This window comes from Mustela nigripes, chromosome 4 (genome assembly GCF_022355385.1).
Source record: "Mustela nigripes isolate SB6536 chromosome 4, MUSNIG.SB6536, whole genome shotgun sequence".
In the NCBI taxonomy this organism is placed as follows: domain Eukaryota; kingdom Metazoa; phylum Chordata; class Mammalia; order Carnivora; family Mustelidae; genus Mustela; species Mustela nigripes.
The window spans coordinates 128,120,803-128,135,749 of record NC_081560.1 but is presented as its reverse complement, the minus strand read 5'-3'; the positions used below and the strand labels follow the sequence as shown (position 1 = coordinate 128,135,749).

Sequence of the window (14,947 nt, the reverse complement as noted above, 5' to 3'; positions counted from 1 at the left end):
ATTCTCCCGCAAGGAGTTGATGAACTGTAGTCTGGAGTCCTCATTACCTAACTCGCAAGCCAGTGGACTGGACTCACAATGAGGCCACCTTTACTGTTGCTCACTGTATGCGGTAGTGCTAAAAAAGGGTGATGAACTGGTTGATCAAGTGTTCTAAATTACAGTTAGCTCAGTTTACCTAATTAAGTCAGCTACGTTTTAGTAATGAAGTTTAATAAAATCATAATATAATGGAATACATTAAAATAAATGTAAAGCTTCAATTATACTAGATAGAAGTTAATGTTTCCTTTATCATTCAGAAGACACTTCGATATCTCCCGGTGTCTCAGTCCCCCAGTACTGTATAGTATGCAATAGTGCAAATTTATAAAGAATTACCAGAGTGTCTTTTGTGTGCCTGTTTCTATTTATAAACTATTGTGCAGGATACATATGCCTGTTTTTATCCATTAGCCACCTCAAATGTATTATTGAGAAAAAACATCAAGGCCAGCAATTACCTCACAGTACAAGCAGTAGTGTTTATAAGAGCAAGAGGTTTTGTTTTATAGAAAGCAAAACTACCTGTATCTCAGTAGAGGATATATCATCTTTATTATTAAAAAGAGGTGTTGAGGACACCTGGGTGACTCAGTCAGTTAAGCATCTGCCTTCGGCTCAGGTCATAATCTCGGGGTACTGGGATGGAGCCCCATGTCCAGCACCCTGCTCAGTGGGGATCCTGCTTCTCTCTCTGCCCCTCCCCCTGTTCGTGTACACTCTCTCTCTTTCTCTCTCTCAGGCTTCAAATAAATAAATAAAATTTTAAAAATATAAATAAAAAGAGATGTTGTTTGGATTGGACCCCACACAAATACCACTGTCCCTTCAGGTGCCATGTAACTTAGAAAGGAATGAAGTACACAGGGTTTTCAACAGGAATTCCAGATTGGCCAACAATTAGGAAGAAAGAAGAATCACTTTCAAACTAATGAATGCTTATGTATAGAGCTTTTTCCCCCACTAGATAGAGTGGATATTCAAACATCAAGCAATACTCTTCACTTGGTAATTAAGAATAATATGCTTACTAGGAGCCTAAGTCCCTGCCTTATCTGTATTACCCATATATTTATATCAGACTTCATAATCACATCATCTGTGAAAAAGGGCTGGGATTTTTCTGCATAACCTTCCCCTCTTATCTCATCAACCTGACATTGCCAGCACAAGGTGAAACCATTATAGCATGGAACTTGTTCCTTTAGGAAGTAGAGCAATAATTTAATTTCAAGAAATATCAAGAAATGAGGTAGAGATTGCATTGTATATTTTTCCATAAATTATGTGCTTTCTGTGCCGTGGTGGCAGTGAGGCCAGGTCTCTCACAGACACCTGACCCCCAGATGTTGGCCAACTTGTCAAGGACCCTGTGACTCCTGAAGTTGTCAACTCATAAAGATGGGCTCTCTTCAACTCTTCTCAACCTTTAACCTACCTGGGGTTTCTAAAATACAAAGTATTGAGGTAGTTTCTGTAAGTCTGATGTCAGAGTTTAGGAGAAGCTGTAGCCCATCAGTGTTCCAATTATACAATGCAATGTCCTACACTGTAATCAGCATTACTTTGAATGAATAAGGCACCCTAAGTGTGAAGTCCTAATTACATCAAAGTGGAATCTTTCTCTATCAGGAGTTCCTATTTTAAAATGAATAATATTTAAATAGGAGTTTGACCTGTGGCGAGTGACCTGACCTTTCTAGTTCTCCGTTTCCTCTTCTATAAAATGGGGATGATAGTGGTCCTTCCCTCACGGAGTCATTGAAAGGAGTTACTATGAGTGTGAAAGCATTTAGCACCACACCCCCACACATAGTGGATGCTTACTCAATACTATCTAACATAATTATGGATTAAAATGTCCAGTGGCAATCTTGGTGTTTATTAACATTGTTTATGCCCGCTAGTACCTTCCCTGTTTATTACACTTTAATCTCTGCAAACCGTTTTTGTGATCTCAAAGTGCCTTTTCATGGATGACCAATATGATGTCAGCAGTGATGACAGTGGAACAAATGAAATCATGAAGGGTAATTTTCCCTTAAAATGGCAGCTTTTTCACAAGTAACACAGGTGGCCGGTATATGTGAGTAGTTAGAAGTTGTAACTACGATGTTTTATACCAGTTTTATCATTCACCATTATTAAAAACCATTCACTGTGGGCTTTCTTGCCCACACTGCTGTTCAAGCTCTGTGGGTATGGAAACACAATGACCCTACCATGCCCGTTAGCACCACCCCAGTTTTTTCCTAAGACAGACACAAGGATGGGAAGAGAGATTTTGTGCCTGACCCCAGATTTTGTCGCCCCCAGGAGTCCACAGCTTATGTTTACAAGCTAAGGGATTGTGCTCCTTCAATATTGATCTTAACCTGTTTAACTGCTTATATCACTCACATGTGACGCAGTTAACTACTTGTCCATAAAGGGGAGTTTACCAAGTGGTAAAGTAGAGGTCATGTGAAATATGACGGTAAACATAAATATTTACAGAACTCAGGAGAATCTCGGTTGTGTGCGCAAAGACAGATGTTCTCATCTCCAGGGACAGGAATCAGCTCCTCGGTGCTTTTAGATAAGGAACCATTATGAAAAGGCGACTAATACCAACTAAGGAAAAGTCTCCATGCTTCAGCTTTCTTCCTAGGGGCTGACTGGTGAGTTGGCTTCCAGATTACTGGTATTTCTAAAAAAAAAATAGTATTCCTTCGCAAGCGGTGTCTATGCATAAGTTAGTCTACTGTGCACTGAATTACCTCAGAATAGTTACTTTCACACGGTCTGTTGATCAGGGTTAGAATTCCGGGTTTGGAAGAATTCTCGTTCCCCCTCTACTCACAGAGAGCAAGTCACCCTCTAGGAAACTTCATTTCCCCATCTCCCATACTTGAGATAATAATTCTCAAGCTTGTCATGAAGATTAAGTGATATGTATATCAGAAATGCTGGGTAAGCAGAAAAATGTGATCTACGCATAGGCGAATTATTCTTATGAAATGGGCTGTGTGTGTGTGTGTGTGTGTGTGTGTGTGTATGTGTGTGTGGTGTAGTCTATTTTTCTAGTTTCTGCATGTAGTTTAGCTCACTTCTATGAGGGAGAAAATGCAGCAGTTGCAAGTCACTGGCAAAGCAAAAACGTCAAATCTCAAATATTAAACTTCCTACTTAAAGAGATTTTGGTGGAGACTGTTATGTGTAATACTTAGAGTCAGCACTTGAAAGATGAGTTGTGTGAATGATATAGTTCCTCTGTGATTGATCTTTGGTACTCTCAAATCAAGGGGTACCCTGTGGGGCACACTGTTTTTAAACGGCCCCGTAATGAGTCCATTTTCACATTTCCCAGTGTGTGTAGGGTTTCATACTTCACATTTTCCACAAACATTTTTTCACTTAGTCCTCTTAACAACCTTTTAGAAAGCTATGATTCTTAGCCTAATTTTACATAGGGCACTTTGACGTGCAATGGATTAAGGGTCTAGCACAGAATTACATGGCTCGTTAGTGGGATAGTCAAAATATAATTTATTTTCATCCTGTTTCTACTACCTTTAATGTGTGTTTGGATTTTTTTGTTGTTTTTTTTTGTGGGGTTTTTTTCACTTGTTTCATGAAAAGGAACACAGTTTGTATTTTTTGTATGAAACAGTTGGTCAGGCAAGATAGCCTTAAATATGCTGTGATATATAAATCTTGTCATTTGTTTTTAATTAAGTAAAGTTGAAATCTAGCATTAGCACCTTTTTAATATTATGAATATAACTTATTCCTGAAACAAATGTCCCTTTCACATGCAGATTTTTATCATATTTTTACTTTAAAAAAATCAAAGATACACATCATAATTACAGACAGTTGTGTTTTTCTTCTTTCTAGAGGTATGATATATGTTTTCGTATTTTTATGAAAGAATCACACTTTTACTTTTAAAATCATATTTTACTTTAAAAAATCAAAGATAAACATTGCAACATTGTTTGTTGTGTTTTTCTTCTTTCTAAAGGTATAACATACAGATGCCTGGGCAGCTCGGTCATTAAGTGTCTGCCTTTAGCTCATGGTCCCAGGGTCCTGGGATCACGCCCCACATCTGGCTCCCTGCTTAGCAGGAAGCCTGCTTCTCCCTCTGCCACTCCCCCTGCTTGTGTTACCTCTCTCACCGTGTCTCTCTCTGTCACATAAATAAAATCTTTAAGAAATAAAAAAATTTTTTAAAGGTATGACATATGTCTTCCAATTAGTAACACCGTACTAAACAAAGACGTAGAAAACCATAAAATCTGTTTACTACCTCCTCTTTCACATGCTGAGCTAGACCAGTGGAACACCATCTTAGAGAAATTTTGACAGGAAGAGAATGTAGTCAGATTAGTGGAGCTTGCAAAATCACATTTTTATCAAACTTACCCCAACCCAACAGAAAACCTAATGAATGGATCTACACAGAAAGATTTTTCTTTTTAAGATTTATTTATCTGCTTTAGATAGAGCAAGCAGAGGGGCATGGGGAGAGGCAGAAGGAAAGACGATCACTCCCTGCTGAGCATGAAGCCCTACTCAAAGCTCAATCTCAGAACCCTGAGGTCATGATCTGAGCCAAAATCAAGAGCTGGATGCTTAACCCACTCAGCCACCCAGGCATTCCCATACAGATTTTTATGTAAACCTGCACAAACACATTTACCATACTATAAGAAAAGAATACCTTTGTGTAGGTTTCCATCACAGGACCTAGATCCATTAGTGCCTGGTAAGATAGGAACTCCAATATGAAAAACCTTTTTGCCGTCATAGAAAAATAGTATTTAATTCTTCTATCTCTAAAAGGGTAATCACAAAAATTCCAAAATTAGAGCCACTAGATTATCTAGAGTATTCATGCATTCATCTGGTAGGTAGATGGACCCAGCTACCACAGATACCTTCTGGGTCCATCTATACTTAAATGGTGCTTCAGAAAAAGTTTGTTACAGAGACTAAGTCAGGACTGACAGTGATAACTGGACTACAAATCCAAGCCTAGGAGTTCATTTCCACTTGGGAGTTTTCAGGTAAAGGGTTATCTCTTCCAGTTGATTCCCACAGCCAAGACTAGCTTAGATTTCCCCAAAACAGTGAACAGAAAACAGAAGCTTCAGATATCTCCAGAGTTTGAGAAACACCCCAGGTAAATACCCAAGCAGTCAAAAAACTAACACAGCTTAGCCACTTGGGCTTAAGGGTTTTCAGGGTCTCACCCAGATGAAAAACGCAATAAACACATACAGATTCACAAAGTCTGCCTGTAGTATTTGGGACAGAAAGCTTTTGTGATGGCAGGTGTTTCCAGGTTGGTGATGTATGAACTACACGAAAGCTGGGGAAGGGCCCCTCCCGACCATATGGAATGCTGCGCAACATCTGGCCCCAGAGTAGTCCGACATCTCGGAGAAACAGCTACCGTGGCAGAAGCACTAGAATTCCTGTATACAAGGAAAGGTCTCAGGAGACGCAGAGGTCCCAAGAGGGTCAGATCATTTCCTTCGTGGGCCTTCAATGCTTACCGTGAACAAAGAGCCCTAGAATAGAGTCAGTCTTACCTGGCTGTCACCATTCGCCAGAGCCACGCACAGCCTTTCCTGCAGACCCGGTAGCCCGGTGGTGGGAGCTAGAGCTGGCACGCAAGACGATCTGTCCAAGCAAACCGCCACGAAACTGCTGCTTGAGTCCAGGGCCCAGAGCCCTTCTTCTGCTCTGGAGTCCAGAAGCGTTTCTTTCAGAGTCAGAAAACCCCACAAATGTGGGCCAGCAGATCGACTGTGCCACCAGCCACTGCATCTTGACAGTGCCATGGTTGTTGGCTGTCACGAAAGCCGTCGTGGTGACTCCAGGAATCTGCACCAACAGCCGTTTTTTCACATTTTTCTACCAAACGCATCTGTACTTAAAACCAGGCACAGGGATGAGCGGATTCTCTTCCACATGCTCAAGCCTTAGTGGTACTGGCCCGTGAAATTTTTCTAACACCCGGAACTCGCCACCCAGGATACTCCCCTCTAAACAGCCAATGACAACACCAAATCCTACATCCCAGGAGGAAGAGACGACTCCGCAAGGAGCTCCTCCTCTCCTGTGCCTGTGGCCCAACGCAGGTGCCTCGCCAGGCCTAGGTGCTTGGAGGAGGAAGAGGAGGAGGAGGAGGAGGAGGAGGAGGAAGAAGAGTAGCGCAGGCGCAGAGGCGCAGGCGCTGAGCAGTGTCTGCGCCTGCGCAGAGGTGGGGCCTCGCCCCTTGGGCTGCAGCCACGTGCTAGCAGTTCTGTGGGAGTCTGTTACCCACCGCTGAAATGCAGGTGTATAAAATAATCTTGAGAAGGCTCTTTCTATAGAAGGTTTATGTAAGTCCTTGGAAATACTTTATGTAAGTATCTGAGACTCTTCTCTATAAAACTGATGGTAACAGAAATGTTGAACAAGTGGTTGAATTGAAAATAGAATGATCTTGAGGTCGTATTTAACTTGCAATTTGAGAATTCTATGATCCTAGAATATATTTTTGAAAAAACTCAATAGTTTAAAAAAAAAATCCAATTACAAAATAGGCCAAAGACATGAACAGATATTGCAGCAAAAAGAGGGTAGCAACAATGAACGTGGGAAGATGTTCAAAATCGTTAGCCATTAGGGAAATGAAAATTAAAATAAATGAGCTGTCCCTACAAAATTACTGAACAAGTGAATTAAAAATATAGTGAATGCTGGTGAGAATGTACATTAGTGGTGGGAATGTTTATGGTACTCTGGAACATAGCTTGATGGTTTCTTAGCATGTGTATTGTATTCTTTGGCATTCATCCCAAAGACATAAAAACTTATGTTAATACAAACTATGTACGAACCTTTACAGAAATGTTATTGGTAATGGCAAAATACTGGAAACATCCTTCAAGAGGCAAACAGATGAAAAACTCTGGTACATCCATATAATAGAAATTTGCTCAGTGATAAAAAGGAACAAGCTAGTGATACAAGCAACTCCCTGGGTGAACTTAAAGGCCATTATGCTTAGTTAAAAAACAACAACAATAACTATATGTTCCCCACTAATTAACAGTCTCAAAATGGCAAAAGTCTGGAGGTGGAGAACAGATTAATGTTGGGGGGATGCACATACAAAGAGGATACCATGTGGAAGTTCATTTGTGATAATGCAACAGTTCTGTGTCTTGTGGGAATTTTTTTTTAATTCTATGACTTTGTAAATATTTACCATAAAAGCCAGTCAAAAGTGTCTACACTGCTTTTCTGCAGTGCAGTCCCAAAAGTGTTTAAATACACAGTATTGGTTTAATTAAGCTTAAATACCAATTTTGAATATTTATTAAAAGCTAATAGTATTGATTTTTATTAGCATGCAACAATTTTAGTATGCAAATTTAGATTATTTTATGGTCATAGCAAGAAGACCGATACATTCATGGCAGTGACTCCCAGGACTCTTTGTATTGTTCCTTTTCTCTCCTTTCCTGTTGGTATAATATAGTCTGTGCTTTTTGCTCATTTTCTCCCACTTTTCCAGAATCGGGGGTTTTATGTGTAAACTTTGGGGGCTACAAAGCACCACTGAAGCAATCTCTTCCTCAGATCACATTTTTTGTTTGGAAGGACTTCCTAGAACTGTGACTTTTCCTCTGCCTTATCTGAATTACTATTTACACCGATTTATTTTCCTGGAAGTTCTTCCTATCAATTTCCCTCAGAGGCATCAAACTGGATAGTCCTATAGTGACTGTTTGTTCTTTTGGGCCATATAAAAGAAGAGCTGAGCCTCACTGCCTCCTGGGAATGGATGGCAAATGGTAGCCTGCTAACTGTGGGTATTTGCATAGGTATCTTTCTGGTCCTAGCACCTGCCTGCTGCTTAAGCATGGCACTTAACTCTTAATTCATAACTGAGAAAATGAAAGAAAGTGAAAAGAGGCAGGATGTCAAAAGCAGTTTAGTGATAAAAGAAGGCTTTGGCATAGGCTAACACAGGTACAAATGCAGCTGTCAAAATCTCAACAACAGAAAAGCCTTACTTCTACATGCTTCAGTTTCTCATGTATAAAATTGTTAGGATGATAATAGCATCTACCTCATCCGTTGTTTTATTAATTGAGAAAATTGTTTTAAACCTCCTAGACCACTGCCTGCCATATATGCGCACTGCAATACATATTCATTCTGCTTCTTTTGAGTTTCTACCCTATTTCTTAGCCCCCAGGGCAGTTTGAAGAGAAATAGCTTGCAATAAAAAGGACTGATTGCTAGGAATAACAGGGTTAATTAACTTTTCCCAAGAAATGTGTTCCTGAAAAGAATCTGTATTGATTAAGCCTTTCAAAATGGGATCACTTTTAAATAGACTAAGGAAGTTTGTTTTGGGCCCAGTAAATGATTGCACCCTTTTATGTCTCTGTCTTGAAATTCTTAGAGCAGACCCCCATACCTGACTTCTCACTACCTTGTCTTCTGGGCGTCTAAGATTATGGACCAATAACTCCATTTCCAAAGACAGTTCACCAGGGATGGCTTAAATAAAGCTGACTACCCTTAAAAGGCTCCCTTTTTCCAAGGCTTTCAACATCTCAGGAACACAGTACCTGAGAACTCCTTGGGGACTGAGGACACACTGCTGCCCTCTTTGTTTCTCGTGGTACACAGAGCCTCCAAACAGGTTTATTAAATGAATGAATTCCTTAAGGTAGCAAAAGACCTCAATACCTTTATCCCCAGTTACCTTTTTTTTTTTTTATAGGTGGGGAGTGAGGCACAGTAATTTTAGCAGACTAACTGAAAGCTCCATGAGGGCCTAGGACAAGGCTGGTTGTGTGCATTGTGACTTTCTTAGAGCTGGACAGGGTATCTGACATACTGTGGGCACAGTAAGTATTTGCTCTGTGAATGCATACACACTACCCCTGGCCCTGTCCGCAGAGGTCAGTCAGCCTTGAAGAGCGAGGAGAAAAGTTCACCAGGAGGGATGGACTGTCCTGGGCTTTCAAGAATGCTGACAACCCATGAACACCCAAAGCCAATTTCACTTCCTCACTCAGCCATTTGCAGGAGGTTGTAAATCCCCTTCTTCTTCAGGTGGGGGGACAGTCACGTCGTGCTTACGCCCCCTACGGGGACCCCAAGTCACCGAGGAAGGTAACCCAGAGGGGGGAGCCCGCCAGCACGTGCAGCTTCCCAGGAGAGGAGGAGGCTGGGCTAACACAGTCCTTAGTCAGCAGCTGGGCTCGTTTTTTGAAACAAAAGCCAATGTCCTCCCTCGGAGTCGGCGGCCGGTCAGCCCCTAGGGAGAAGAAAGCCATGCTGCCCAGCCGGTTAGTGGCCCAACTTACTTTTCCAGAGCCTGGGACAAAGGGCCAGCAGTTGTACGGGTGTGGGTGGGACGCCGGGGACAGGGACGGGGGCCCCGATCGCCCTGACCCGACCCTCCCGGCCGCCTGGGAGAAGGGTCTCCCGTGCTCCGCGCAGGTTCATCCCGGGCAGCCTGCCTCCCAGTCCCGGGCCCCCCGGATCTGCGTAAAGCTGAGGCACCTTTGCCACCGGCGCCCCAGCGCACAGACACACCAGGCCCCGGTTTCATGAATGAAATCCAATCGTGTGGATATAAATAGCCGCGAAGGCTGCTAACGTCACAGTGCGAGCGGCGGCCGCCACGGCGGCGGAGCTCGGGGCCGGGCGCTCGGTTCCGCCCGGCTGGCCCGCCTGGGAGCGGGGTGGGAGCAAGAGGAGAAGGGGAGGGCTGGGGTGGGAAAGGGCGAGCCCCTCTCCCCCGGACGGGGAAGAGCGGCCGCGGCGCTGGGCGAGCCCGACAGGCGAGGCAGTGCCATGCTGCCTTTGTGCAAAGTTGGGCGGCGGGCGGCACGCGGCGCGCAGGGGTCCCGCACACCCGCGACCGCGCGCAGTCGTGGCTGCTGCTGAGTGGCGGGGACCCCCCCGCTCCCCCCAACCCTTGAAGGCGGAGAGAGCTCGCGTCTCGCTCGGCTTCAGGGTAGGTTCTGTGTCGTGAGTGCGCTGTGGTATGAAACTTACTCTTCGAGCAGCCGCCGCGGAGCCCCCACCGCCCGGGCCCCCAGCGGGTGGCGTGGGGAGGGGGGGCGCCGGGCCGCGCCACGCGGCCAGCAGCGTCCCGACAGAGAGTTGTGGGACCGAGCTGCTGTGGGAGCCGCCCTCGCCTCTCGGCGAGGCCGGGAACCCTCGCATCAGAGACAAGCAGAAGAGATTTCTAGGAGCGCCCGCACAGCCGCACCCCTTCTTGGAGCTGAGAAAATGTACAACAGGCACCCTTAGCGGGCTGGCTGCGCCAGGGAGGGGGTGGTGCCGCGTCGGCAAGAGGGCTCTTTTCCTTCGAAGAACAGTGGTGGGGAGCCGGAGGATTCGAAAAGGTGGATCCCTCGTCCTTTTAGAGCTTGCACCCCCTTGAGAGTTGACTGGTCGGTCAGCCCACAGTTTGGCGCTCCCCACCCCCAACCCCGTGTCTATGGAGTCTGTTGCGAGTTGCTGTGACAACAGTGGGAGCTGCCATGAGGGGCTTGCAAAACACCTTACCTTGTCTCTGTGTGCTCGGCTTTCGGGAAGAACAATAGGGAGGGGGGTGGAGAGGGGAGATACTGCAGACAAGGGACTCCAACCCCCTCTCAAAAAAGAAAAAAAAAAAAAAAAGGAAGTGGAAGAAAGGCACAACTATGTAAAAATATATCATTAGATCCTACTTTTAGCTGCGCCTTTTCTATCCTCAGCAGTATCAAACATCTCAACTGAGGAGCAATGTCAATATTTAGACTTGGACAAGCCAGAAAGTTAGAAGGGAGCGCCAAGCACAGGGTTTTGACTTGGCTTTGCACGTCAGCACACAAGCTGTGCCTTTCGAGCTGACTGTACACATTTGCTGGGGGGTTGGAGGGGGAATGCATGAAGGTTGATATATATACAAAGGCACCCAGACCAAGGAAACTCTAGGAAGTTAAGACCTGAAGAGTCGCCTTGACTTTGAACTCCCCCCAACAGTTCTGTTGGACCCCAGCCAGAGGCTCAACTTGAGATTTCTCCAGTTTTGGGCTCCCCCCTCCTCAACGAGGGCTGTGCTGCATATTCTACTCTGTACTGTGTATCCTCTCTAAACTGAAGAAAATATTGTTATTGGTAGCTCTCATCTTTGTATAAAGTCCTCTCACTATCAGCAGATATAAATAGCCAATAGGCTCTGTTCTTGTGACCTCCAGCAAGCTCTAGGCTTTTCTAAACATACATTCGTAAGTTTGTTTACAAACACTCTTTAGAAATTTGGAATTACATTTCTTTTCCAATAACTCTGTAGATGCCTAAGAGTCTCTGGTTGCTAGAAAATAAACACAAGTTCTTTTCAGTATAAATAATGTCTGCCTACTGCTCTGCAGGTGGAGTAGGCAGTAAATTATTATATTAGGTTGCCTCTGAGACTCCTGGATCATATTTAGACATACTAGTGGGAAAGGGATTTAACCAGTTCCTCTCAGTGTGGAAGACTTTGAATAACATTGGGAAGCAATAAAATCATGGTCAGCATTCTTCTAAACTTACCCATTGGTTATTTTCCCAAATTTTAAAGGTAGTGTAAATTTAAGTACTTGGGGCTATGTGTGATCACAGAAGTGAAAAATAGGAACACAGGTAACTTAATGCCATTGGCCCAATATCACAACTTATAAACTACACAAATATTGAATAGGGAAAAGTAGAATCCTTTCATCTCTTACTTATGATGATATTGCCCCAAAATGTTATTTTGGAGGAATAGTATGTCCATTTCTATGACTTCTCTATGGTAAAATGCCTGGAAGGTTTTCCTTGTTCTCATCTGTGGGTTCGGGCCAAGTGCTTTTTTTATATCATCCCCAAATGTTCAGAAATATATTTTCACAAATGCTACAAAATGTTAACCTAGCTATTTCAGGATGTGTTTGACCCAAAGAAATGCCACTTCGACACTGGCACTTAGCACAAGTAAAGCAGATTCTGCCCTTTGGGGATGGAGGGGGGAAAACTGTGTGTTGAAAATTGTAGCGGCTCCCCATGCGCTCCTGGCCAGCAGTAGGACTTACAAGTCTTTCTCTCTTTTATGTAGGTAAGTCCAGCTGTGAGCAGGGTGTTCCGTTCTTCACTTCCAGAAAGCCAGGTCAGTGTCTCGGTGCGAACCCGTGACCGTAGATGGATAACATTTTGTGTCTAATTCTGAGCATGGATTTCAGAACAGGTTTCTCAGTCATTTGTCTTAAAATGATTTGTCTTTACGATTTTTTCATGGACTTCGTTATGAACATCACAGGTTCAGTGATTAACAAAGTTATCCTCTTTACTCCTTGAGTAAAATGTTACTAAAATGGGCCTTAGAATCGGTTTGTACTTTATGACTTTTTTTGGAGTGGTGGGGATCAAACGGATGTGAGAATCACTGAGAATGCTGGGGATCTGGGTGTTTGATAATTAAGGTTTTACTTCTATCCTAATCTTAGCCCTCTAGAGCTAGAAGAAACTTGGCATAATAATAGCTCTTTTTTTTTTTTTTTTTTTTTTTAGTATGAACCGAAGTTTGGATAGTGTGTTGTATCCTTTACATTTATGTTCTCATTCTGCATCTAAAACAAATACCCTATGAGGAGAAACTACTCTCTTGAGCTGCAAAAGACAGGTGAAGAATTGGAAGTTCAGAGAGGTTAAATAATTTATTCAATTCCTACTTCTAGGAAATGGGAGAAATAGTATTTTTTTAAAATCTGCCTTACACTAAAACCTAGACTTTCTTCTCTAGTAGGGAAATTGGGGCCAAGAAAGGTTAAGTGAGTTGTCTAAGATAACTTGGTAATTACAACTAATATAATACCATGAAATGGCCCAACTGTTGCAAAAAAATAAATACCTTCTCTTAAATAAAATGGCATAATAATAAGTATCCTTGTGTACTTTCTGGCATAGTACTAAGATTTCAGAAAGTTTTTATCAGGGGATGTCTGGTCTTAAGGATCTTACAAACAGATTTAAAAGGCAAGATAGTAAATATTCATGTATAAAAAATTAAAGGATAAATCAGATCATACATGCCAAAAGGCTGAATTGGGAGGTCAGTGGTATATTTACGAGAAGTTCAGCGTTTTCCACTCTATGAGATTACTTTGTAATTCCATGTTTGCATGGAAAAAATTTTAAGCACACATTTGGTCTGGATAGATGATAAATGAGAGTCTAGGAAAAGACAGAAGGTAGAATTTCAACCCAACAGGGAGAAATTATGCAGTCATCTAGAACTGCTAAATTACAGTATCTCAAACTCAAAGGTGTTATTGCTTCAAAAACTTTGTAACAAAATTGTGAGCTGTTTGAATCTTCACAGCATCTTTGAGAAAACATTACTATTTAGCATGATACTTTAAAGCACTCAATTCTTTTTGGAACCTTAATTTGTCTAAAATGTGCCATGTAGATAAATTTGGATGCATAATAGATAAATCCCAACCAAAGTCCTGAAAATGGCCAGTAAAGATTAAGCAGGACGTTTTCAGTTTTTACCAGGATTGACAGCCTTCTCTTCCCATCTTGTCTACTTTTTGTAGACTAATTTCTAACAGTTGTCAATCCTTCTCAGGGAGTATTATATGAAGGAGTAATAAAAAAATGAAAATTAGTAAAGAAAACCTTAATGTGTTATCTTTTTTTAAAATATACTGATATCCCCAACTCAAGCTAATAACCCTAAAAGCCTAATTAGCTAAGAGATACTTTTAAGCATTTAAGGGGTTGTTATAAAACTGTCCTATAACAACTTGTTCTGTACAAGTGGTTCTACAGTGTATCATTACCGAATAGATCATAGGAACACTGAGAAGATCACATTGCAGGTTAAGACCTCACCATCAACTGATACTTAGTTAACTGTGGCAGTGCTATGTCATAAAAATACCAGTATAGCGACTATAAACCTGTAGTTATTTAAAAAGTAAAATTAGGGGCACCTGGCTGGGCCAATCTGTAGAGCATGTGACTCTTAACCTTGGGGACCCGAGTTCGAGCTTCGTGTTTGGCACAGAATGTACTTTTTTAAAAATCTAAAAATAAATAAATAAAAAGTAAAATTATATGTTAGCAAGACCTTATAATTAGCATGTTGTCCCTAATAATAATTTAAATAGCAATCATTCGTTTGCTTTATTGAACTTCAGAAGGCTTTGGTTCATACGTTTGACCTATCTTGAAACATGGGTGGAAACGCTTGAAATCTTATTGTTCTTCACCCAGGAAATTTGCCTGTAGAAAACAGAGGAATTTTTAAAAATCTTTCCTATTGGTATTCTCTTAGAAAACAGGCAGTTCAGTCTCATTGTTTGAAGGCCTCACTCTTGCTTCATGTAATAGGGTTCAAAGATATGAATTTGGTTTTTATGTTCATCTTCTTTTCTCCACTCAGGCTTCCGACCAACCAACCGCACAACACCAAAACAAAACTTGGAGAAGGAAGGAAACTTAAGTCACGAAAAGTGGCTTATGTTGTTTAGGAAGGGGCAGGAGGTGGGAGAGGGAGAGGGAGGGAACTTTGCTGGGAAGGTCAAGAGGCAGTTACTCAAATGGATGGGATGTGTATGGGCTGGTTAGTTATATATCAGCCTCCAAATTATTTTTTTCATTTATAAACAAAGTTGCCGCCTCCTCTTCTGAAATCCTGTGTTCTTTGTGCACGTAGGGCAGAAATTGGGAAATAGGCAAGTAAAGAATTTGACATGAATGGTGGTATGACAGCCACTGCTTCCAGATGTCCCTGGACACTTCTGTCTCCAAATACTCCCTCCAGCTGGACCCGTCAAGTACATTAGTATGTCTCTAGTAAGGTTCCATCCACTAAGGG

The 14,947-nt window shown here is 42.3% G+C and overlaps 1 protein-coding gene across 8 annotated transcripts in view; it reads left to right on the top strand.

The window, feature by feature from the left end:
• Window positions 1-14,947, top strand: part of RHOBTB1 (Rho related BTB domain containing 1) — a 122,331-nt gene that overhangs the window by 46,808 nt on the left and 60,576 nt on the right. For 4 of the 8 annotated variants that reach the window (XM_059397470.1, XM_059397467.1, XM_059397468.1 and 1 more), the window contains exon 3: window positions 12,179-12,229. The exons of 1 other annotated variant lie outside the window; for it this stretch is intronic. The gene's annotated coding sequence lies outside the window, so the exon portion shown is untranslated. Of the gene's footprint in view, window positions 1-9,261; window positions 9,393-9,817; window positions 10,067-12,178; window positions 12,230-14,947 lie in introns of those variants that run through there. 3 more of the 8 variants (XM_059397471.1, XM_059397472.1, XM_059397475.1) reach the window with 3 other exon arrangements.